The following is a 24978-nucleotide window of genomic DNA, read 5'->3' as shown; positions in this document are numbered from 1 at the left end:
CTTCCTTCAAATACTAATCTCACCAAGAGACATCCTTACAAACACACCCAAAATAATCTTTAATCTGAGTAATGCCTGGGCACCTTGTGGGCAAGTCACGTTGACACATAAAATTAACCATCACACCATCCAACTTCACATCCTCCAATGGTAGAAAAAAATCTGGAGGAAGTGTTCCATTCTCACCACTGTTCACTGAAAACTGGCAGTGGAATATCCAGACTTCACTGTTGTTCTTGTTGTTTGGTATAAAAATGAAAAGAAATAAAGTGCTCTAAGGTTATCTCCTTTGGTTCTGAAGCTCTCCATTTTAATGGTTTGTAAGGCTAAGGCTGACAATAAAAGGACAATAACCTTTTCTTTAATCCATGACTAACATGAGGAAATACTTTACATGAATTTTATCTCTATGTCTATTCTACAGGTGATATGCTAGTTACCTATTGCCACATAATAAAGTACCCCCAAAACTTAAAACAGCAATAGACTTATTAGCTCTTACAGTTTGTATGGGTCAAGAATTTGAGAGCAACTTAGCTGAGTAATTCTTATTCAGGATCTCTGTGAGGTTGCAGTCAAGAAATGGGGCAGGGGTGCAATCACCTTTGAGTTTGACTGGGGATCTGATTCCCAAGGGGCTCACTTAAACAGCTGACATTGTGGTATTACTTGTCACTGGGAGATCTAGTTCTTCCCCAATTGACTGTTCCACAAGACTGCTTGAGTATCCTCACAACACTATCTCTCCCCAAAATGAGCAATTCAAGAGAGTAAAGTGGAAACAATGTTATTTATGATCTAGCCTCAGAAGTCATACATTGTTACTTTTTTGAAGTTTTTTTGGTCACATAGGTTAGTCCTATTTAATATGGAAGGGGACTATCAAAGAGAGTGAATTTCAGGGGGCAAGAATCCTTTGGAGGCCATTTTTCAGGTTGACTTGACATAAATGTCTTGGCCAGATTCTAGGTGATAGCATTAGCTATTTATTAATGCCATTAGGGAAAATACCATATTTTCCAAGTTTACTGATGTATATAATTCAATCTAAAACCTTGCTACATCAAGAAGATTGATTTTAACCAGCTTTTTACCCCAAAATTTATTAGTTCAGTTACAGATGCAGGAGATTATACTAAATAATTGACAAGATTTTCCTATGATAAAAATGTGTCCGCAGTCTTCAATATATTTGAAAATTTTTTCACTATTGATTGACTTCCAGCATTTTTATGGTGATAGAAGTTAAATCTATAATGTTATGTTCATATTCTCTTTTTGTAATATGCTAAACATTTTACAGTTTCCAATTCTTTCTCCTTCTCATTTAAATTTCAAAATGAATAATCAGTGCAGTGATGTTTCTGGCATTTACCGACAGCTTATTAAAATGTAGTATGTTCCCAACATTGTTTGATCTATGGTTTATATCGGGGCATATGATATAGTGTGCTAAATACTATAGCAGAATAATACAGAGAATGTTGTGTGGCCATAGGAAAGAAGTACTCACATCTTCGTGGGGCTGATACTAAGAAAGGTTTCATAGAGGAGCTAACATCTGAGTTATATTTTGAACAGAGTAGATGTTCACCAAACAGACTGGGTGAGTAGGGTAGGTCAGTAGGGAAGATGTTTTACGTGAAATGGCCAGATTATGCAAAAGCAAGAAAGTGATGGTGTTCAGGGTGTGCTATTCCAAAATATTGGTACCTTAGTGTATTGCATATTTTAAGCCAAAGGAGTTTGAGAAAATAACAGAAGCAGAAAGGTGACTCTGACCCCCTCTCCTCACCCTTCTTCCCTGAAATAGTTCATAAAATCCTCATGTGAGAGGTGTCTTCTCTATACTAGAGGAAAGAAGCATCTTTATCTCCAGAGACAAAGGGATGCTGAAAAGAATTCTAATAAATAGCCCTTGCTAAGATTCCCCAGATTATTACAATTACCTCATGCTCCTTAATCTATCATATTCCTCTGCAACTGCACATAAAATTACTGTTTCTTTGGGTCTTCATTTCATTCTGAAAGCTCCTGTGTCACACAAAGCTTATATTAAATAAACTTGTTTGCCTTTCTCCTATTAATTTGCCTTTGTTAGTTTAATTCTCAGATCCAGCCAGGAAAGTGTTTTCTTCCTCTACAAAAGTCTGAAGTAGCATGGCTTGTGTATTAGCCTCCTATTATTGCTGTAACAAGTTATCACAGACATGGTGGCTTAAACAATACAAGTATAATATCTTTCAGTTCTGTGATAGTTTCTTAAGTCTGATGTAAGCCTCACTGGCTAAAATCAAAATGTCAATAGAATTACATTACTTTCTGGAGGCTCCAGAAAAGAACCCATTTCCTTGCCTTTTCCTTCTAGAGACTTCTAGAGGTCACCTACATTCTTTATGGCCTTCTTCCCCTGCCTTCAAAGCCAGCAATGGTTTGTTGAGGTCTTTTCACACTGCCATCTCTCTGGTTCTCTATATCAGAGAAAAGTTCTCTGCATTTTAGAACTCAGTTTCCCAGGTGGCTCAGTGGTAAAGAATCTACCTGCTAATGCAGGAGATGCAGGACATGTGGGTTCAGTCCCTAGGTCAGGAAGATCCCCTGGAGGAGGAAAAGACAGCCACTCCAGTATTCTTGCCTGAAAAATCCTATAAACAGAGAAGCTTGGTAGGTTATAGTCCATGGGGTTGCAAAGAGTCGGGCATGGCTGAGCACATACACACGTATGATTAGATTGGGCCAACCTGGATTATCCAAGATAATTTCCTTATCAAGGTCTTTAACCTTAATCACATCTCAGCATACCTTTTGTCCTGTAAGATAATGTTCACAGGTTCCAAGAATTAAGGTGTGAACATATTTGGGGGCTACTATTCTACCTCCTTCTTCTTAATTTTACCTAGCACAGTCTATTCTGAAAAGAGCAGAAAGTTCATTGGGGTTAGACTGTAGACTTCTTGGGAGTAAATGGCAAAGAATTAGGATAGAAAAGTAGGCAGAGGACAGTCCAAGAAAATTCAAGAGTGCTGGGCTAAGGAGATTGGGTGTTACCTTATATAGGGGATATTTGTTTTTTCATCTGCCCAGTATTCCTCACCACTTCTCTTATTAACAGGGTTCCTATTTGCCTTTAAAGAATTCCCCCTTGGGCATTCCACATTGATCAGGCTGCTAATCATACATATTATCCCTCCATCCACAGAATTGTACCTATTTCATGGGCCTGCCCTCTTAGGCTTTGTAATTAATCCAAGATGTAAGCATATTATTCTCTGACGTATTATCCAGAGACTTTGGCTTGAATTTCATGAATAATGGAAGAGAAGGCATCTCTTTTGGCTTCGAATTTGCTAGCCAGGATGATATAAAAATCCGAAATTATCTATGGCACTTCCTTCTCATCCCAGTCTCTGAGGGAAGCTCATCTGCTTATAAGAGATGGAACTATGAGAGAAAACAGAAGCAAGAAAGAGTGATCTGAGGACTAATTTAAATTCCTTGACCTGAAACTGTCCTTTCCTTTTCAGTAGGTCACTTGCAGTTGAGAAAGCCCTAAGTAACTCACCTTATGTGCTATGAGAAGTCTTTGAAAGGATGAAAGCAGTGGAGTGATGTAGTCAAGTTTGCCCTGGTGGCAACACGCAGAATGGCTTGTAGTAAAGACAGAGTCATTGTGATCTTCTAGGTGATGGCTGATGTGTGGTTATGTTAGAACAGCCAAGCCAAAGAAGCAGAAAATTTTAGTATGGGGTGGCCAACAATGTCAAATGTCACAGAGAACTAGAGAATAAAAGCAAAAAGCATTTGTATCATTTGGCAAAGTGTTGATTTTGACAACCTTAACAAGAGTTATATAAATGACCTTGTAGGATTTGAACTGTAGGAGACTGAGGAGTTGGTGCTTTAAACAATATTTTTACTGTTATATTTAACTATAAAAGTAAATAATTTTCATTGTAGAATATCCGACAAATGTACAAACAATAAAGAAAATGAAAATTTCTAATAACCGTATCAGGCATAACTACTGTTAATGGTTTGATCATCCTTTCCAGACAATATATGATTCTGCATTTATCACTTAATGTTATATTGTTAGCAACTTGTCTTGTTATTAAATAGCCTTTAAAACATGACTTTTATTGGCTGCATAATATTCCATCATATAAAATGGTCAATTGTTTACATATCTTTGAATATAAATTATAAGATCATAATAGTAAATCATGTTAGAATAAATTTTAAAAATATTTTCCCTTTTGCATCTTAAATTTGTGCCTCACAATCAATGCACTAGTATTTCTACTTCAAGTTCGTCTTTCTTTTAAGAATTTTTTTAAATTACCAATTGCCTGTGCATTTTTTACTATCACAGGCCATTGGCTTTCCCTTTCCGTCTACTGTAGAAGCAAAGTGTGTCATTTAGCTTTCTTTTGTTCCTGAAATAGTAAAAGAAATTTTTTTGTTTCCTTTTATGTCCCTTAGATGTGGCATCCTGTTTCCTACTGAGCTTTTTGACCCAAGCCCTACAAGCTTTTGCTATTTCTCTATGATCTCCTCAGGAATTTGCCCTACATTCTACTTTCTGTGGCATTTCCATTTGTGCTTCATTTCCTTGTGAAGTTCCTTCTTAAGTAACTTTTATAGTCCTTACCAATATTTTCTTATTGCAAATATAACAAGTTGTGCTGCTACTACACTTTGGGAAGTGTTTTGCTTGATCCAGTCAAAAACAGAATTTTTGACCAAATCCACATTTGACTTTATGGCATTCACCTATTAGAACCTGTAGCTGATTCACGTTGATGTTGGCAGAAACCAACAAAATTCTGTAAAGCAATTATCCTTCAATTAAAAAATAAATAAATTTTTTTAAAAAGAAGTCCATTTCAAAATCACCAAAAAGGTAGATATTCAGAGGAAATTTACAGGAAACTAACATTTTATTCTGTTTTTGAAGTTTTGTCACTTGTCTGACTAAATGCTCTACTTAAGAGGAGCGTACAGTAAATAAAAACCAGTAAAATTAAAATCCTTGACAAAATACAGATCATGACTCTACCATTTAATTTGTTGTTTTAGCTAACTGTAAATTCAATAATATATAGTTAAAGTATTTAAATAAAATGCATCAACTAAAGCATTTAGGAAGCTAGGTATGACAGCATTTTATTCCATCCCATTTTTTTTTTCCTAAAAGATCAAAATAACATTTTCAAACTTTCTCCTATAGTTTTACCAACATGACTTAAAATTTTTTATTATAGAAAATTTCAAACATATACAGAAATAAAGAGAATAGTATTCTGAATACTCATGAACTCATCACCTAACTTCAAAACCTATCAACAGAAAACCAATCTTGTACCAACCATTCACTCCTATAGACACCTAGGATCATTTGAAGAAAATCTTAGACTTATCTGTTCATATCTTGTGTATAACTCTGAACAATAAGGACTTAAAAATATAACCAAAATATCATTCAGTTCAGTTCAGTTCAGTCACTCAGTCGTGTCTGACTCTTTGCTACTCCACAGACTGCAGCATGCCAGGCTTCCCTGTCCATCACCAACTCCCAGAGCTTACTCAAACTCATGTCCATTGAGTCAGTGATGCCATCCAACCACCTCATCCTCTGCCATCCCCTTCTCCTCCTGCCTTCAATCTTTCCCAGCATTACCACATCTAAATAAAGATCAAACAATAATTCCTTACTATTCATGAGCCACTTGATATTTAAATGTACCCAATTCTCTGTTCATGTTTTACCCTTTTGTTTGGTTGAATCAGGTTGCTACCAATGTAAATTATATTATAATTGGTTGATAGGTTTCTAAAGACTCTTTTAATATATAAGTTCATACTCTGCTTCTTTTTATTTTATTCCTTGAAATTTATTTGTTGATCAAATCATGCCCAAATATTTTAAAAACTCTTATGCATTTGACAATCTATCATTTAAAAATGGCTTCTTTTAATATGAAACTCTATTTTTAAAATAATTAAACTCCTGTTTAAATGTAGTGATATAGCAGTAAGCTATGTGAAGGAAGGTTGGGGGTCTGTCTTCACTGCTGAATTTCTAGAACCTAATACACTCATGAGTCTCTCGAATCTTCTAGGGAATGGCCTAAACTCATTCATTTTGATGAGTTCATTCATTTGTTCACTCATTTGTTAAAAAAAAAATAATTGAGGACTTCCTTTATGTTAGACAGATACATGTATTTATATGTTTATACAATACAGACATTAAGTGTACCTTAGTCTTCAAATAAGTATAAATAAGAAATATTCCCATGAATAGATATATTCTGGTTAAACTTATCTTTAAAATGATTATGTTACATATAGAGCCTGAATTGAATAATAAATGAAAATCTGTCTTACACTAGTTCCTCAGAGATTCAGTGGCTGAATAGAGAGACCAAGAAGAACATCAGAAGAGTAATTCTTTCATCTATTATGTATTGAACATCTACAACTCTTATGTACACAGATTAAACATATTAAAGAGATTTATAATTTATTCCAGGTATAAGGAAATCAATGAGAATACAAGGAAAAGTCAAATCTGAAGAACTAGGAAAACACATCAGAATATGATGACAGATTATCTAAGACATGACAGATAGGAAAGCATAATGGTTAGTCTCAAGATTTCTAGATTTCAATACCAGAAGAGTGAGGTAGTAAATTGCAATTATTATGTAAAATAGCATATAAATTTTCAATATATTGCACCCAAATTCTAATTATTATATTGAATACTAAAGACAGAAAGCTTTTTAATTATTTAAAAAATAAAGCTATTAGAATATTTGGTAATTTTTTACATAATAGTCACTATAATCTGTTCCCATAGAATTTAAGTAGATGCGATTTTTTATTATACACAGATGGTTTATGTCACACTTTAGTTTAGGTGAAATATATTTAAATACATTTCCAATTATTTAAAATGTGATATCATGAGTACTCCTTTCTAGTATGCCTTGTGCAATGGTTAATCTTTTGTTATTGGAAATGAGCCCATTTATATTTGTAAAATGCTAAGGAAAGAAATAATTATGCACTCAACTCTGGTTTTTAGGAGCAGATAATAAAACTTTAATAGTGTATTGAATAGGACTGAACTTATATTCCAGATAATACAAATTTGTTAATCAGAACATGTCATAAATAATTGAATAAATGTGCTGCCAACAGGTTAATGGCCTGTGGAAACAAATAGATTCTCACTAGATAATCTATATATCTTATTGATTTATTGAAATCCCCTAAAAATAGGCTACCCACTCCAGTATTCTTGGGCTTCCCTTGTGGCTCAGCTGGTAAAGAATCTGCCTGCAATGTGGGAGACCTGGGTTCGATCGATCCCCTGGAGAAGGGAAAGGCTACCCACTCCAGTATTCTGGCCTGGAGAATTCCATGGACTGTGTAGTCCATGGGGTCGCAAAGAGTTGGACAGGACTGAGCGACTTTCACTTTCATTTTTGGAGAAGGAAATGGCAACCCACTCCAGTATTCTTGCTTGGAGAATTCCATGGTCAGAGGAGCCCAGCAGGCTACAGTCCATGGACTCGCAAGAGTCGGACGCGACTTAGCAACCAAACCACCAAAATACTTCAGATAGTAGAGATATCATAGAAGGAAATTTTCAAATCATTTTAGCATTTTTAATTGTAAAATTCCTACCATTGTTATGATCTTATGTTATTATAACATTCTCTTTGGCTTCCAATAGAACACAAGCCAATTTAAAAATATTAATATATAAAAAAATTAACATCATCAATACACTTTCTGGATATTATCACCACTGAGCTATGCCATCTTTGTGATAAAATGTCAGAGTTTCAGTTCATTATGTTCATTTCTTAAAGGCTGAACATATACCAGAGAATCTTTTACAGTATATATTATTTTTGAACTCTGATTCTATTGTACATATTTTTAAATGGAGTAAAGATCTAGAGCCTTTATGGAGAATCAAAGTCAATGACCTCATTCTTTCTAAACCCATAATCTTAGTGTTGCTATGGATGCATTGTGAGTCATGTATCCCACTCTGATGTAGTTGTTGGACCAAAACCATCAGATCATTAGAATATATTGGACATTCTATTACTCCTTCTCTTGTATCTGATGATTTTTTAAATTAGAAACACAGTTGTTGTACTTTATAACTGCTGAGCATTCTACAGTTATCCAATTTGTAAAATGAATGTGTGTTGAAAAGTATGTACCGACTTTTATGCTAAGCACTTTACATGAATTATTTCCACTTAACCACAGAACAATTCTGTGACATGAGCATAATTTTTAATTCTTTGAGGAAAGGAACCTAAGTTTCAGGAAGGCTAAGTAATTTGACTAAGATCACACAATTAGTAAGTAGCAGAGGAGATTAAGGTGTGTCTAATTTTATTCTTCCAGACCTTTCATGAAGCAATTGAAAGAAATACTCTATTAGGTACTGTTGTGACAAAGAGATAAGAAATGGCTTGTGTCATTTAGGTGTTTAAAGTCTGGTGAAACATAGGACATATACACAAGTATTACTAGCATCAAAAATGAAAACTGGCCGTGGAAGAGGCACAAATGATGTGCTGTGGGAGCTTATAGGAAGAAGTTATTCCTACTGGAAGTATTCTAGAACATCTTATGGAGGACATGGAAGAACCTTGAAGCGCTAATAAAATAAAGCCATAAGGAAGTTGAAAATGAGGATGAGGTAGCCACAGGATACAATGTGTAAAAAAAATAGCATAGCAAAAACAGAGGGTCAAGAAAGCATGAGGCAGGTAATGAGTACAAGAAAGTCATTCCCTTAATATGGAAGGAAAGGAATATGCATAAAGTTTGAGAAGAGTAAGCCCAGTAATGGGGAGCCTTGAAAGCCATATAATGATGACAATGCCTATGATAACAATATTCATAGTTGTTTATTGATTATGCCAAAGCCTTTGACTGTATGGATCACAATAAACTGTGGAAAATCCTGAAAGAGATGGGAATACCAGACCACGTGACCTGCCTCTTGAAAAACCCGTATGCAGGTCAGGAAGCAACAGTTAGAAATGGCCATGAAACAACAGACTGATTCCAAATAGGAAAAAGGAGTACGTCACGGCTGTATATTGTCACCCTGCTTATTTAACCTATATGCAGAGCACATCATGAGAAATGCTGGGCTGGAGGAAGCACAAGCTGGAATCAAGATCGCCTGGAGAAATATCAATAACCTCAAATATGCAGATGATGCCACCCTTATGGTAGAAAGTGAAGAGGAACTAAAGAGACTCTTGATGAAAGTGAAAGAGGAGAGTAAAAAAGTTGGCTTAAAGCTCAACATTCAGAAAACTAAGATCATGGCATCTGGTCCCATCACTTTATAGCAAATAGATGGGGAAACAGTGACAGACTTTATTTGGGGGGGCTCCAAAATCACTGCAGATGATGAATGCAGCCAGGAAATTAAAAGACACTTATTCCTCAGAAGGAAAGTTATGACCAACCTAGAAAATATATTAAAAAGCAGAGACATTACTTTTCCAACAAAGGTCTGTCTAGTCAAGGCTATGGTTTTTCCAGTGGTCATGTATGGATGTGAGAGTTGGACTATAAAGAAAGCTGAGCACCGAAGAATTGATGCTTTTGAACTGTGGTGTTGGAGAAGACTTTTGAGAGGCCTTTGGACTGCAAGGAGATCCAACCAGTCCATCCTAAAGGAGATCAGTCCTCGGTGTTCATTGAAAGGTCTGATGTTGAAGCTGAAACTCCAATACTTTGTCCACTTGATGCGAACAGCTGACTCATTTGAAAAGATCCTGATGCTGGTTAAGATTGAGGGCAGGAGGAGAAAGGGACGACAGAGGATGAGATGATTGGATGGCATCACCGACTCAATGGACATGAGTTTGGGTGGGCTTCGGGAGTTGGTGATGGACAGGGAGGCCTGGCGTGCTGCAGTCCTTAGGGTCTCAAAGAGTCGGACACGACTGAAGCACCTTAGCAGCAGCAGCAGCAGGTTGGTCATAGCTTTTCTTCCAAGGAGCAAGTGTCTTTTAATTTCATGGCTGCAGTCACCATCTGTAGTGATTTTGGAGCCCCCAAAAATAAAGTCTGTCACTGTTTCCATTGTTTCACCATCTATTTGCCATGAAGTGATGGGACCAGAAATTGAAGAAAGCAGGGAAAACCGCTAGTCCATTCAGATATGACCTAGGTCAAATCCCTTATGAGTATACAGTAGAAGTAACAAATAGATTTAAGGGACTAGATCTGATAGACAGAGTGCCTGATGAACTATGGACAGAGGTTCATGACATTGTACAGGAGACAGGGATCAAGAAAATCCCCATGGAAAAGAAATGCAAAAAAGCAAAATGGCTGTCTGAGGAGGGCTTACAGATAGCTGGGAAGAGAAGAGAAGTGAAAAGCAAAGGAGAAAAGGAAAGATATTCCCATCTGAATGCAGAGTTCCAAAGAATCGCAAGGAGAGATAAGAAAGCCTTCCTCAGCGATCAGTGCAAAGAAATAGAGGAAAACGACAGATTGGGAAAGACTAGAGATCTCTTCAAGAAAATTAGAGATACCAAAGGAACATTTCATGCAAAGAGAGGCTCGATAAAGGACAGAAATGGTATGGACCTAACAGAAGCAGAAGATATTAAGAAGAGGTGGCAAGAATACACAGAAGAACTGTACAAAAAAGATATTCATGACCCAGATAATCACGATGATGTGATCACTCACCTAGAGCCAGACATCCTGGAATGTGAAGTCAAGTGGGCCTTAGAAAGCATCACTATGAACAAAGCTAGTGTAGGTGATGGAATTCCAGTTGAGCTATTTCAAATCCTGAAAGATGATGCTGTGAAAGTGCTGCACTCGATATGCCAGCAAATTTGGAAAACTCAGCAGTGGCCACAGGACAGGAAAAGGTCAGTTTTCGTTCCAATCCCAAAGAAAGGCAATGCCAAAGAATGCTCTAACTACCGCACAATTGCACTCATCTCACATGCTAGTAAAGTAATGCTCAAAATTCTCCAAGCCAGGCTTCAGCAATACGTGAACTGTGAACTTCCAGATGTTCAAGCTGGTTTTAGAAAAGGCAGAGGAACCAGAGATCAAATTGCCAATATCCGCTGGATCATCGAAAAAGCAAGAGAGTTCCAGAAAAACATCTATTTCTGCTTTATTGACTATGCCAAAGCCTTTGACTGTGTGGATCACAATAAACTGTGGAAAATTCTGAAAGAGATGGGAATACCAGACCATCTGACCTGTCTCTTGAGAAACCTGTATGCAGGTCAGGAAGCAATAGTTAGAACTGGACATGGAGCAACAGACTGGTTCCAAATAGGAAAAGGAGTACATCAAGGCTGTATATTGTCACCCTACTTATTTAACTTATATGCAGAGTACATCATGAGAAACGCTGGGCTGGAGGAAACACAAGCTGAAATCAAGATTGCCGGGAGAAATATCAATAACTCAGATATGCGGATGACACCACCCTTATGGCAGAAAGTGAAGAAGAACTAAAGAGCCTCTTGATGAAGGTGAAAGAGGAGAGTGAAAAAGTTGGCTTTGAGTTCAACGTTCAGAAAACTAACATCATGGCATCTGGTCCCATCACTTCATGAGAAATAGATGGGGAAACAGTGGAAACAGTGTCAGACTTTATTTTTTTGGGCTCCAAAATCACTGCTGATGGTGATTGCAGCCATGAAATTAGAAGACGCTTACTCCTTGGAAGGAAGGTTATGGCCAACCTAGATAGCATATTTAGGACATAACATAGTCCTTCTTTGGAAGGACTGATGTTGAAGCTGAAACTCCAATACTTTGACCACCTCATGCAAAGAGTTGACTCATTGGAAAAGACCCTAATGCTGGGTAGGATTGGGGGCAGGAGGAGAAGGGGACAACAGAGGATGAGATGGTTGGATGGCATCACCGACTCAATGGACATGGGTTTGGGTAGACTCCGGGAGTTGTTGATGGACAGAGAGGCCTGGCATGCTGCAATTCATGGGGTCGCAAAGAGTCGGACACGACTGAGTGACTGAACTGAACTGTTGGGACCAGAAAACAAAGCTCTTTTTCTGCCTCTATGACTTTGAGGCATTATGAATCTCAACTTATTTTAACTTACCTAACTACAACTACATGTTTGGAATAAAGAGGTTTTGGTCTTCTACATTTCTAAGACCATTCTATTCCTTTAAAAAATTTTTGATTTATATTGTAATTTTCAGCCAATTGCCTCTGTATGAAGTAGATTAAAATTTTTGCATGGGAAGTTACTGAGATTGTCTCAAGTATGAAGGATTACTCACAAGCTTGAGGTCCGAACTCTCTCAAAACTCATCCCACTTTACCTAAAGAAACATTTTATGGTTGCTGGGTAAATGAAGCAAAACCAAGTCTTTAGCCCTGAATGTTCAGGATTTTAGTAGAAAATGGAAATAAGCATTAACCTTGAGGTTGAAAATATTTGGAGAATTTCTGTTTTATAGAAATCTCAGACTCATCAATTGTCTTTACCAAGAAAGTAAACAAGTCTCTAGCACAGAAGGTATTTACCCTGCCCATGAGATTTCAGAACAATTAAAATTGTCAGGCTATGACGATTAAATGAATTCGGTGTCTCATCTTTGTCCATACTTAATCACAATGCATCTGCTAAAGAGCAATGAGTGTTAAGTCTAAACCCAGAATTTCTTAGTGAATTCTGTCAAAAACATGGATTTCATAGGTTTTAGGTGGTACTTGACTGTCTTAACAAGTTGATTTTTTGAAATTTGTTTATAAATTAGGGGTCAATAGGAGAAGGCAATGGCAGCCCACTCCCGTATTCTTGCCTGGAAAATCCCATGGACGGAGGAACCTGGTGGGCTGCTGTCTATGGGGTCGCACAGAGTCAGACACTACTGAAGAGACTTAGCAGCAGCAGCAGGGGTCAATAATTATGAATAACATTATTATATGTATTCTGTGTATTACAAGTAAATATTAATCATTATAGCTAATATTTATTATTATAACAGATGTTTTATATTATTTTTGCTAATAGTTGCTTAGTGCATGCTATATGTGAAGTACTATTCTAAGTACTTTCTATATTTGTTAGTTTTTTTAATCTTCATATTCCTTTTTCTAAATCATATATTAATTTCCTTTTCACCACTTTGTGATGCATACACAGAACATTTGGAATTTTTGTGTTGTCTTTCTGGCAATCAAAGAACGTTCATTTGCCATGACTTTCAAGCTAAGTGTGAGCCAATTAGATAAAATCTTCTCTATGGGAAGAATCAATCTCATGTGTAACTTCTACAGTTGAGGCATGGCAAGCTAAATTTCTTTCACAGAAAATTCAGTGAGCTCTTGAACGAGTTTGCTTCAGAAGGTTCTAAGAGACTGAGGATATTTAGAACCCCCTTTGCTTAAATACTGTCCCCATATTTACTTGGATTGCTTTGTCTATTTGTTCTATAAGAGGTAGGTATTATAGATTTCCTGTATCTCCCCACTCCCAGTTTCTTCCCTGCTTTATTCTGTCTCTCATATTCTCCCAGATAATGTTTGTATAACAAAAATTTGATCATATCTCTTGGTTCTTTTTTCTTTTTCCTCATTTAACTGAAGTGTATTTGATATACAATATTATATGTTACTCACTATGTCAGCAAATTTGAAAAACTCAGCAGTGGCCACAGGACTGGAAAAGGTCACTTTTCATTCCAATTCCAATGCCAAAGAAAGTTCCAACTATTGTACAATTGCCCTCATTTCTCATGCTGGCAAGGTTATGCTCAAAATCTTTCCAGCTAGGTTTCAGCAGTATGTGAAATGAGAACTTCCAGGTGTACAAACTGGGTCTTGAATAGGCAGTGGTACCAGAGATCAAACTGTCAACATTCATTGGATCATGGAGGAAGCAAGGGAGTTCCAGAAAAACATCTACTTCTGCTTCATTGACTATGCTAAAGCCTTTGACTCTGTGGATCACGACAATCTGTGGAAAATTCTCAAAGAGATGGGAATACCAGACCACCTTACCTGTCTCCTGAGAAACCTGTATGCTAGTCAAGAAGCAGCAGTTAGAACTGGACATGTAACAATGGACTGGTTCAAAATCAGGAAAGAAATACAACAAGAGTGTATATCATTTCCCTGTTTATTTAACTTATATGCAGAGTACATCATGAGAAATGCCAGGCTAGGTGAATCACAAGCTAGAATCAAGATTACCAGGAGAAACATTAACAATCAACAACCTCAGATATGCAGTTGATACCACTCTAATGGCAGAAAGTGAAGAGGCACTAAAGAGCCTCTTGATGAGGGTGAAAGAGGAGAGTGAAAAAGCTGGCTTGAAACTTAACATTAAAAAACTAAGATCATGGCATCTGCTCTCATCACTTCATGGCAAATAGGAGAAGAAGTGGAAGCTATGACAGATTTTTTACATTTTTGGGCTCCAAAATCACTGAAGATAGTGACTTCAGCCATGAAATTAAAAGACTCTTGCTCCTTGGAAGGAAAGCTATGACAAACCTAGAGAGCATATTAAAAAGCAGAGACATCACTTTGCTGACAAAGTTCCATATAGTCGAAAGTTTTGGTTTTTCCCGTAGTTATGTCCGAATGTGAGAGCTGGACCATAAAGAATCCTGAGCACTGAAGAATTAATGCTTTCTAATTGTGGTGATAGAGAAGACTCTTGAGAGTCCCTTGGACTGCAAGGAGATCAAATCAGTCAATCCTAAAGGAAATCAGTCCTGAATATTCATTGGCAGGACTGTTGCTGGAGCTAAAGCTCCAATACTTTGGCCACCTGATGTTAAGAGCCAGCTCACTGGAAAAGACTCTGATGATGGGAAAGATTGAAAGCAAAAGGAGAAGGGGGCGGCAGGGGATGGAATGGTTAGATAGCATCACCAACTCAATGGACATGAATTTGGGCAAACTCCAGGAGTTGGTGGAGGATGGAGGAGCCTGGTGTGCTGCAGTCCATAGGGTCGCAAAGAGTCGGATACAACTTAGTGACTGAACAACAATTATATGTTACAGGTGTACAATATAGTGACTCACAATTTTCAAAGGTTATACTCCATTTATAGTTATTATAAAATATTGGTTATATTCCTAGTGTTGTATGATATATCCTTGTAGCTTATTTTATATATAATAGTTGGTACCTCTTAATCCCGTTCCTCTCCATTGCTCCTCAACCCCTTCTCTCTTTTCACTGGTAGCCACTATCTTGTTCTCTATATCTGGAAATCTGTTTCTTTTTAAAAATATATTCTCTGCTTTGTTGTGTTTTATATATTCCATGTACAAGAGATATCATACCGTATTTGTTTTTCTCTGTCTGGCTTATTTCACTTAGCATAATACCCTCCGAGTCCATCCATTTTGCTGCAAATGGAAAATATCTCTCTGTTCTTAAGAAAGAAAATAGTTACTCTTTTCCATGACATAAAATTACGTGATTATCTGTCTCCTACCCACCTATCTTTCCCTATCTCCTATAGCACTATCCTCCTCAGACATGTGTATATAACCTTTGAATTCCAGTAATAATGAATCATTTTAATCATTTTTTTTACTCAAACACATCTTTCCCTCATCCTAGTCCCTCTGCCTGGAATTCCATTATATTAGTCAAGGTTCTCCAGAGAAACAGAATGAATAGGATATATAGATAGACATGTCTAAGAGAAAATTTATGATAGGAATTGGAGACTGAGTCCCACAGTCTACTGTCTGCAAACTGGAGACCAGGAAAGCCTGTAGTGTAATTCAGTCTGAGTCCAAAGGCTCAGGACTCAGAGCACCAGTGTTGAAGTGCAGGAGGAAATGAATGTTCCAGTTCAAGCATAGAGTTAATCTGCTTTATTCTTTTTGTTCTAATAGATTCTTACTGGATTGGACAATGCCCACATACACTGGTGAAGGTAATCTTTATTCAGTCTACAGATTCAAATGCTAATCTCATCAGGAAGCACCCTCACAGACATATCCAGAACTAGACATTTTACAAACTCTCTGGGTAGCTCTTAGTTCAGTCAAATTGACACATAAATTAACTATCACCATTATCTTTTTATTTTGCCCCTCAAACTCCTCCTAAATCTTCAAGTCACAGATCAAATGGACTCCTGTAAATTCTGTACCTGAGTCAATTTAAGCATCTTTGCCTTCCTTCTACATTTTCAGTATCTTTTACACATCTCTATTATAGAATTCATCATCCTGCATGGTAATTTTCTCTCAACTAGACCAAGGTTCTAAGGGCAGAACAAATTTTCTTTCCTCTCTGGTCTTAAAACAATGACTGGCACATGGGAGGTTTCAGTGACTTAATGCTGTATACAGCTTCTCAAAGAAGATTGAAACATTTGCTAGTATGCCTTAAAGAAGGGGAAAAAAGAATATAATCAAAGGAATTATGATTTTTTTCCAATCAGGTATGGCCCATATATATTTATATATTGTTGTCTGCCAGAAGATTTTAGCATTTTAGGCTTAAATTTCATTTCCTATTTTAGACCATACCCCAGCACAGAAGTTGTCAGATCTGTTTTGTAATGGCTGATATTTCTTAAGTGTTCCATGAAGTTTTTAGTTCAAAATAAATTCAAGGCCTCAGGGAAAATTGAATCTGAGCTCCTAACTTCCCTTAGCATTTAAACACCAAAGCATGATCTTGGAGCATTTTCCTGTTTGCATCTTGACTTTATGATCCAGAATTCTGTTGAACCACAACATTCCACAAATCCTAGAATAACTAATCCTTTTGCCTCTGCTATTGTCTGCCACCTCTGCTTTACATTTCTTTCTTTTCTTAAAACTTTTTATTTTATATTGAAGTATAGTTGATTAGAAATGTTTGATAGTTTCAGGTGTGCTGCAAAGTGATTCAGTTACACATATATACATATCTGTCTTTTTCCAAATTCTTTTTCCGTTTAGGTTGTTACATAATATTGTACATTTCTATTTTTGCATTTCAGAATAGTTGTCCTTTTATCAGTAGAAGAGACATTTTTCTTATTGCATCATCTCTTTTCCTGCTAATTTTCATTGTCAGTTTTTCTCCATTTGGAAAATAGATATATAGCTTATGATTCCCAGCTCAGAGGGCATTCAGGATTGGAAAAATGAGATATTGATACTTTTTAGTTAAAAATAGAATCATTAGTCAGGATTTTTGTTACATTATCCTACAGGAATGAGCACTGTTCACTTCTAGCTCCTATACCTGTACTACAAAATATAAAAGACAGAACAGGCTCACATAGAAACCAACGCCATAATTATTTGTTGAATGTGCAAATTTCTCCCCCAAATGTGGACACTGTTTTCTTAGGAAGTTTAGTGGGCTCTTTACCAGTCTCTTTAAAAATGACCAGTTTTTATTTGAAATACGTTGGAATAAATAACTGAATAGACCTGTTTGTTCATTATGAAGCTAGGAATGAGAATTATGCTTTCTTGCCATTCCTTGCCCCCTCCTGTTTATTCTCATTTCACTTTAAATGGATGTGAAGAGCAGACTGCTCAATGCTGAAGACCTAGCTGTTGGTGTATGTTAGATAAGACCAAGCCCCTAATGACACCATGGGATTTGGGATTCTGATCATTTCACAGTACAATGAGCTTTCCTCTGTTATTTGTCCGGACTGACCACCCCATGCACTTTTGTCTGTTTGAAGCAAAGAGAACTGGGCAAGGAAAAGCACTGATGGCTCAGAACCATCCCTTTGATTGAGAGACTGAATGAACAACATAAGCATATATTCTACTGACAGTGAAGACAATTACACAGCCTGGCATTTGAATAGCTCTTTATGGTTCCTAACGGGTTTTTCCCATATGTTATTTCATTTTAGCTTCAGACAAAACCATAAGATAGGTAGGTAAATAGGTAAATTGTCACCCTTATTTCACTGAAGAGAATCTAAGCCCCAGAAACGTGCCCACTAGAAAGGTACTCCTTCTATTTCTGTGAGCTCCATATCAAGAATCTCAAGAATAGAAAAGGCAAGTATTTACATAATAGAGAAGAACCAAGATTCAAACCCAGGCAAACCGGTTTCAGAGTCTGGGCCCTTAACTGCATGCCTCTCATTGAGGCAGCATTTTTCCGGACACACAGCACAGGCATCCACGTATTGCAGTCCAGAGAGGCTAAGTACCCACATGGAAACAATACTGAAGCTGCTGTTTCTCAGGAGCACAGAAAAGCCCTTTGTTAGAGTGAAATAAAAATATCCAAGTGATAGGATTTACCCTTCTTCCACCTCTCAGTATTCCTTCCAGCTTTTTCTCATTATTTTGTACTTTAGAAGCCAAGAATCATAAATATAAAATGAAGGGTGGGAAGGAGAATTAACAGAACAACTGGGAAACCATTTTTAAAACAAACCTGCTAGTATGTGGCTGGGTGAATAAATATTCTCCCTCCTGCAAAAGGGCAAGGTTCATACCCTGTGGCCCTGGAACAGGGAAGCAGGATAGAGTAGTGGCTAAAATCTTAGACTCTGGTGCCAGGCTATCAGGGTTCTAGTCTAACTGTGAAAATTTAAACAATCTAAGACCTTCTGTATTTTATTTTTCTCCTGTATAAAATGAGATGATAACTTGTGAAAATAATATGAGTTATTGAAGGAAAACTATGACAAACCTAGACCGCATATTTAAAATGCAGAGACGTCACTTTACCAACAAAGGTCTATATAGTCAAAACTTTGGTTTTTCCAATAGTCATGTATGGATGTAAGAGTTAGACCATAAAGAAAGCTGAGCGCCAAAGGATTGATGCTCTCAAATCGTGGTGCTGGAGAAGACCCTTGAGAGTCCCTTGGACTGCAGGGAGATCAAACAAGTCAATCCTAAAGGAGATCAACCCTGAATATTCACTGGGAAGACTGTTGCTGAAGCTGAAGCTCCAGTACTTTGGCCACCTGATGCAAAGAGCTGACTCACTGGAAAAGATCCTGCTGCTGGGAAAAACTGAAGGGGAAAGGAGAAGAGGGCAGCAGAGGATGAGATGATTAGATAGCATTACCAACTCAATGGACATGAATTTGGGCAAACTCCAGGAAATAATGGAGGACAGAGGAGCCTGGTGTGCTGCAGTCCATTGGGTCGCAAAGAGTTGGACAAGATTTAGCAACTGAATAACAACAATATGTGTATATTATTTAGAGTCTGACCATAGTAAATGCATGTTTGCTATTATTTTACATAATGAGATATTATTTAAAAGGCCCGATGTGTATAGGTGCTCAATAAATATTAGCTCTCTTCTTTTATATATAGTTTAGATTACTGGAAAGACTCACATTCTTTAAAAAGTATTTGCCTTATATCAGTTACCTTGGTGCTAGGATAAACAGCTATTTATTATATTTTTGAGGGATTAGCCAGCTTCTTTTTTTAACTCGTGTCCAGGGGCTCTCCTCTATCCCTTCCTAAATGTCATTTTCCTTTTTAATAAATTTGATACGTCTTGCCTCTGCCAAATCATTTTACCCACCTTAACTGTTTCATCAGTTTCAGCCTGGAGGTACCTTATTGAAATAGATAGTGTTTCTCTTTTGCTCATGAAACCTGGAATCACTTAGGTGGTTTTCTCTAATTCATTTCTCCTCTATACCATGACCATGAGAAATCATGTCTCTAAGGTTTTAATTTCTCTAATCTCTATTGACATTTTCTCAGTGGTAAGCCAGTATTCTCCACTGGCCTATAAATTACTTTGCTGACAAAGGTCCATCTAGTCAAAGCTATCGTTTTTCCAGTAGTCATGTATGGATGTGAGAGTTGGACTGTAAAGAAAGCTGAGCACCAAAGAATTGATGCTTTTGAGCTGTGGTGTTGGAGAAGGCTCTTGAGAGTCCCTTGAACAGCAAGGAGATCAAACAGTCAATCCTAAAGGAAATCAGTCCTGGATATTCATTGAAAGGACTGATGCTGAAGCTGAAGCTCCAATATTTTGGCCACTTGATGCAAGAGGCTGAATCATTAGAAAAGACCCTGATGCTTGGAAAGATTGAAGGCAGGAGGAGAAGGGGACAGAGGATTAGACGGTTGGATGGCATCACCAACTTGATGGATGTGAGCTTAAGCAAGCTCCAGAGTTGGTGATGGACAGGGATGTCTGGTGTGCTACAGTCCATGGGGTTGCAAAGAATCGGACATGACTGAGCAACTGAACTGAGGGATGTTCAAAGCTATAGTCCCACTGCCTAGCAAAATGCTAGGAACAAGAGGTACTTTATAAATATTTGTTAAATAAATCAGTCAATGCTGAAGTAATTAAGTATAAGAAAAGTATCCTCTCCTCTCCTCAATTAATTAGAACCTAATTAAGAAATTATCTGAAATTAAGCAGTATGTGAATTGCCTTCTACTTTTAAAAGAAAAAAATAATTTTAGAGACCTAAACTGATATCATGGATTTAATTTAATACAGTTATAACAGTTTCAGACCATACCCTGGAGTAATCATACATTCATTTCAATGGCCTAGGCCTTCTATGTGCTTAGTTGCTGAGTCGTGTCCAACCAACCCTTTGTGACCCCATGGACTGTAGCCCACCAGGCTCCTCTGTCCATGGGGATTCTCCAGGCAAGGATACTGGAGTGGGTTTCTGTGCTTTCCTCAGAGGCCTTCTATAGCTACACTATATGCAGTGAAAATAGTTATGAACATGTCAAAAATGAGCTAGTGTCATCGTGCCCTTACAACACAGGTCAGGATTTTGGACTTTGAACTTACTCTTCCCATTGCCTCAAACTCTCTTTTCCTAAATACCAGAAAAGCTTGTTCACTACATTCCACTATATTCCAGTCTCTGTTCAAAGGCATTCCCTGACAATAGTGTTTAAAATGAGTCACTTTTTTCCCCTATCATTCTTTATTTCCTTTTCCTACTTTTGAAAAGCTTTGTAAACTAGGTTTATTGAAGTATAATTGGCCTACAGTAAATTACACAAATTTAAAGTGTGATGTTTAACAGATACACCTATGAAACCATCATCACAATCAAGAAAACAAACATCTCCAAAAGTTTCCTCATGTTCCTTTATAATCCTTTTCACTCCCCTTCTTCCCACCTCTAGGTAGGCATTGATCTATCCTGTCACTGTGGATAAGTTTTCATTCTCTAGAATTTTATGTAAATAGAATCACACTTTTCTGAAGAGTCTGGTTTCTTTTCAGTTCAGTTCAGTCGCTCAGTCATGTGCAGCTCTTTACAACCCCATGGACTGTAACACGCCAGGCTTCCCTGTCCATCACCAACTCCTGGAGCTTGCTCAACTCATGTCCATTGAGTTTATGATGCCATCAAACCATCTTATCCTCTATTCTCCCCTTCTCCTTCCTCCTTCAATCTTTCCCATCATCAGGGTCTTTTCCAAGGAGTCAGTTCTTTGCATCAGGTGGCCAGAGTATTGGAGCTTCAGCTTCAGCATCAGTCCTTCCAATAAATATTCAGGACTGATTTCCTTTAGGACTGACTGGTTTGATCTCCTTGCAGGCCAAGGGACTCTCAAGAGTCTTCTCCAACACCACAGTTCAAAAGCATCAGTTCTTCAGAACTCAGCTTTCTTTATGATCCAACTCTCACATCCGTACATGACTACTGGAAAAACGATAGCTTTGACTAGATGAACCTTTATTGGCAAAGTAATGTCTCTGCTTTTTAATATGCTGTCTAGGTTGGTCATAGCTTTCTTTCAAGGAGCAAGCATCTTTTAATTTCATGGCTGCAGTCACCATCTGCAGTGATTTGGGAGCCCAAGAAAATAAAGTCTGTCACTATTTCCATTGTTTTCCCATCTATTTGCCATGAAGTGATGAGACTGGATGCCATGATCTTCGTTTTCTGAATGTTGAGTTTTAAGCCAGCTTTTTTCACTCTCCTCTCTCACTTTCATCAAGAGTCTCTTCAGTCCCTCTTTGCTTTCTGCCATAAAGGTAGTGTCATCTGCGTATCTGAGGTTATTGATATTTCTCCCAGCAATCTTGATTCCAGCCTGTGCTTCATCCAGCCCAGCATTTCACATGATGTACTCTGCATATAAGTTAAATAAGCAGGGTGACAATATACTGCCTTCTGGTTTCTTTTACTCTGCAAAATTATTTTAACATTCATTCTATGTGATGAATGTATCATCTGTTCATTTCTTTTTATTGCTGAATATTATTACTTTGTGTGGATGTACTACGATTTGTTTATTTGCCTGTTGATGGACTTCTAGACTGTTTCCACCAACCATGGGGTTGCAAAGAGTTGGATACAACTGAGTCAGCATGCACGCAGTTATTGGCTATTACAAATAAGGCTGCTGTAAACATTCATCTACAAGTCTCTATGTGTCATATGCTTTCATTTTTCTTAGGTAAATACATAGCAGTAGAAAAGCTGAGCCACGTAGTAGATGTATATTTGACTTCTAAAGAAACTATCAAACTATGATTCATAGCATTGTCAGCACTTGGTGTGGTCAGACTTTTTAAAGTTTAGACATTCTAATAAGTGGTATCACGTTATGAAGGAAATGGCAACCCACTCCAGTGTTCTTGCCTGAGAAATCCAATGGACAGAGGGCTAGAGTCCATGGGGTCACAAAACAGTTGGACACAGCTTACTGACTAAACCACAAATGGTATCATATTATGGTTTCATTATAAGTTTTCTCTTTCTTAATGATGTTAAACATCTTTTCACAAGCTTATTTGTCATCCATGTGTCTTCTCTGGTGAAATATCTGTTCAAATCTTTTGCACATTTAAAAACATTGATTTGTTTCCAGGGAATTCCCTGGCAGTTCAGTGGTTACAACTCTGTGCTTCCAATGCAAGGTGCATGGGTTTGATCCCTGGTCTGGAAACTAAGATCCCACATGCCACACAGTGTAGCCCAAAAAAACCAAACATTGGTTTGTTTCCTTATTAGTGAGTTTTGAGAGTTCTTTATATATTCTGAATACAAGTATGCTATCACATGCAATTTGCAAATGTTTTCTTCTAGTCAGCATATTGCCTTTTCATTATTGTAGGGAAAGGATCAAAATTTTAAAGTTTTAATGAATTATAATGATCAATTTTTTTCTTTTAGAATTGTGCTTTTATTACCTAACCTAAGTTCAAGATTTTTCCCGAATTATTTTCCTAAATTTTCTTCCATGTGTTTTTAGTTTTAGGTTTTATATTTAGGCCTATGATTTTTAGCTAACTTTTATACATGACACGAGATATGAATTAAAATCTATTTTTGCATATGGATCTCTAATTATTTCAGCATTATTCATTGAAGAGGCTCTCCTTTCTTCATAGATTACCTTTTTACCTTTGTAAAAAATAACTTGATTTTCTGTATTCTTGAAATGACAAAATGACAGAGATGGAGAACAGATTAGTAGTTGCCAGAGATTAAAAAGCAGATAGGGAGAGATGGCCATAGCTATGAAAAGATAGCAGGTGCCTGTAGTGGTACTATCTTTATTTTGACTGAAGTGATGGTCACACAGTTTATGCATGTAATAAAATGGCATAGAACTAAACGTGTACACATGCACACACAAATGAGTGTATGTAAACCTACTGAAGTATGAACAATCAATGGATTTTATCAGTGCCAAATATCTGGTTGTGATATCATACTATAGTTGCACTAGATGTTACCACTGGGGAAAACTGGGTGAGTCTGTTGAAAAGTTGCATCTAGAGATATCAGGCAAAGAACTGAATCAAGTATCATGTACCCATTATGGACTACTATGCAACTATTTAAAAGAAGAAATTAGAGCTTATCATTTACTTGTTAGAATTTTCATAAAGCTTTGTTGAATGAGAAAAGTTGGGTTCAGAAATGTGTGCTATGATTCTATTTTTAGGAAATGGTGTCCAAAAATACCTATATATGTATATATATATGTGTGTGTGTGTGTGTGTGTGTGTGTGTGTGTGTGTGTGTATGTATATATATATATGTTTATATATATATATATAAACATATTTGTACATAGCTGTGGTGTGTGTGTGAGAGATAGATTTGACAATGGATACATACATATGAAGAAACGTACTAGTTTGTTAACATGAATTATCTTGATGGGAGAATGGATGACGTGGGTGGTTTGGAGGTACTGGGAGAAGGAGTAACCAAGAAAAATAGAAAAAGAAAAAAAATACTAACAAGTAAACCAATAATAATTATTCTTATATGCAATTATTTGTTTTGTGTTGTTACAAATTTATAGAAAATTTAGGAACTAATTGTTTTTATTTTACTATTATTATTTGATAACTAAATTTATTCAGATATAATTTACATGTCATTCAATTTACCCAAAGTGTATAATTCAGTAGTTTGTAATATATTCAGAGTTGTACAACAATTGCCACAGTAAATTTTAAAACACTTTTTTGACTGTTAAAAGAAGTCCCGTATCCATTAACAGTTATTCCCCTTTTACTCCCAATCCCACTGGCCATATTCTTGCCTGGAAAATCTCATGCACAGAGGAGCCTTGTGGGCTACAGTCCACAGGGGTCACAAAAGAGTTGAACATGACTTAGTGACTAAACAAGAACAACAAACAACAAAGTGGGCTAAATAATCCATACCACACTGCCTAGAGCATAGCAGCTCTTCGTACCTGTTGGTTCTCTCCTTCCTCTTGTCTCACCTTTGGAACTTAGAGAAGTTCCAGTTGAATAATGAGGCCTGTCCAATAATATGATGTCATGTTTAAGAATTTTAAGATTCCAAGAAAGTATTTCATGTAAAGTGAGAAATATACATAAACACTATTTTTAAAGTGATCTTCAGACCCAAACAAGGGTTCTTTCAATGGTTTGGCTCATGAGAAAAAACTTCAACAAAACTAGAAACACCATGATTCAAGGTCTCTTTCTTCTTCCTACCTCTTCCT

General features: G+C 37.0%; 1 protein-coding gene and 1 long non-coding RNA gene across 6 annotated transcripts in view; one reads left to right on the top strand and one right to left on the bottom strand.

Moving 5' to 3' along the window:
* The window catches only part of ANKS1B (ankyrin repeat and sterile alpha motif domain containing 1B), a 1049816-nt gene that overhangs the window by 607356 nt on the left and 417482 nt on the right, over window positions 1-24978 (top strand). The gene's annotated exons all lie outside the window — the stretch shown is intronic.
* LOC145546982 (uncharacterized) lies at window positions 836-24741 on the bottom strand. Its single transcript, XR_014083432.1, has 3 exons — window positions 24703-24741; window positions 3563-3777; window positions 836-3441 (listed from the first exon to the last, which is right to left on the bottom strand). It is a non-coding gene; the product is annotated as an uncharacterized LOC145546982 (long non-coding RNA).

This window comes from Giraffa tippelskirchi, chromosome 4 (assembly GCF_054371585.1).
Source record: "Giraffa tippelskirchi isolate mGirTip1 chromosome 4, T2T-mGirTip1v1.2.pri, whole genome shotgun sequence".
Classification (NCBI taxonomy): Eukaryota; Metazoa; Chordata; class Mammalia; order Artiodactyla; family Giraffidae; genus Giraffa; species Giraffa tippelskirchi.
The sequence above is the reverse complement of the archived record's forward strand: the minus strand, read 5'-3'. Positions and strand labels throughout refer to the sequence as shown.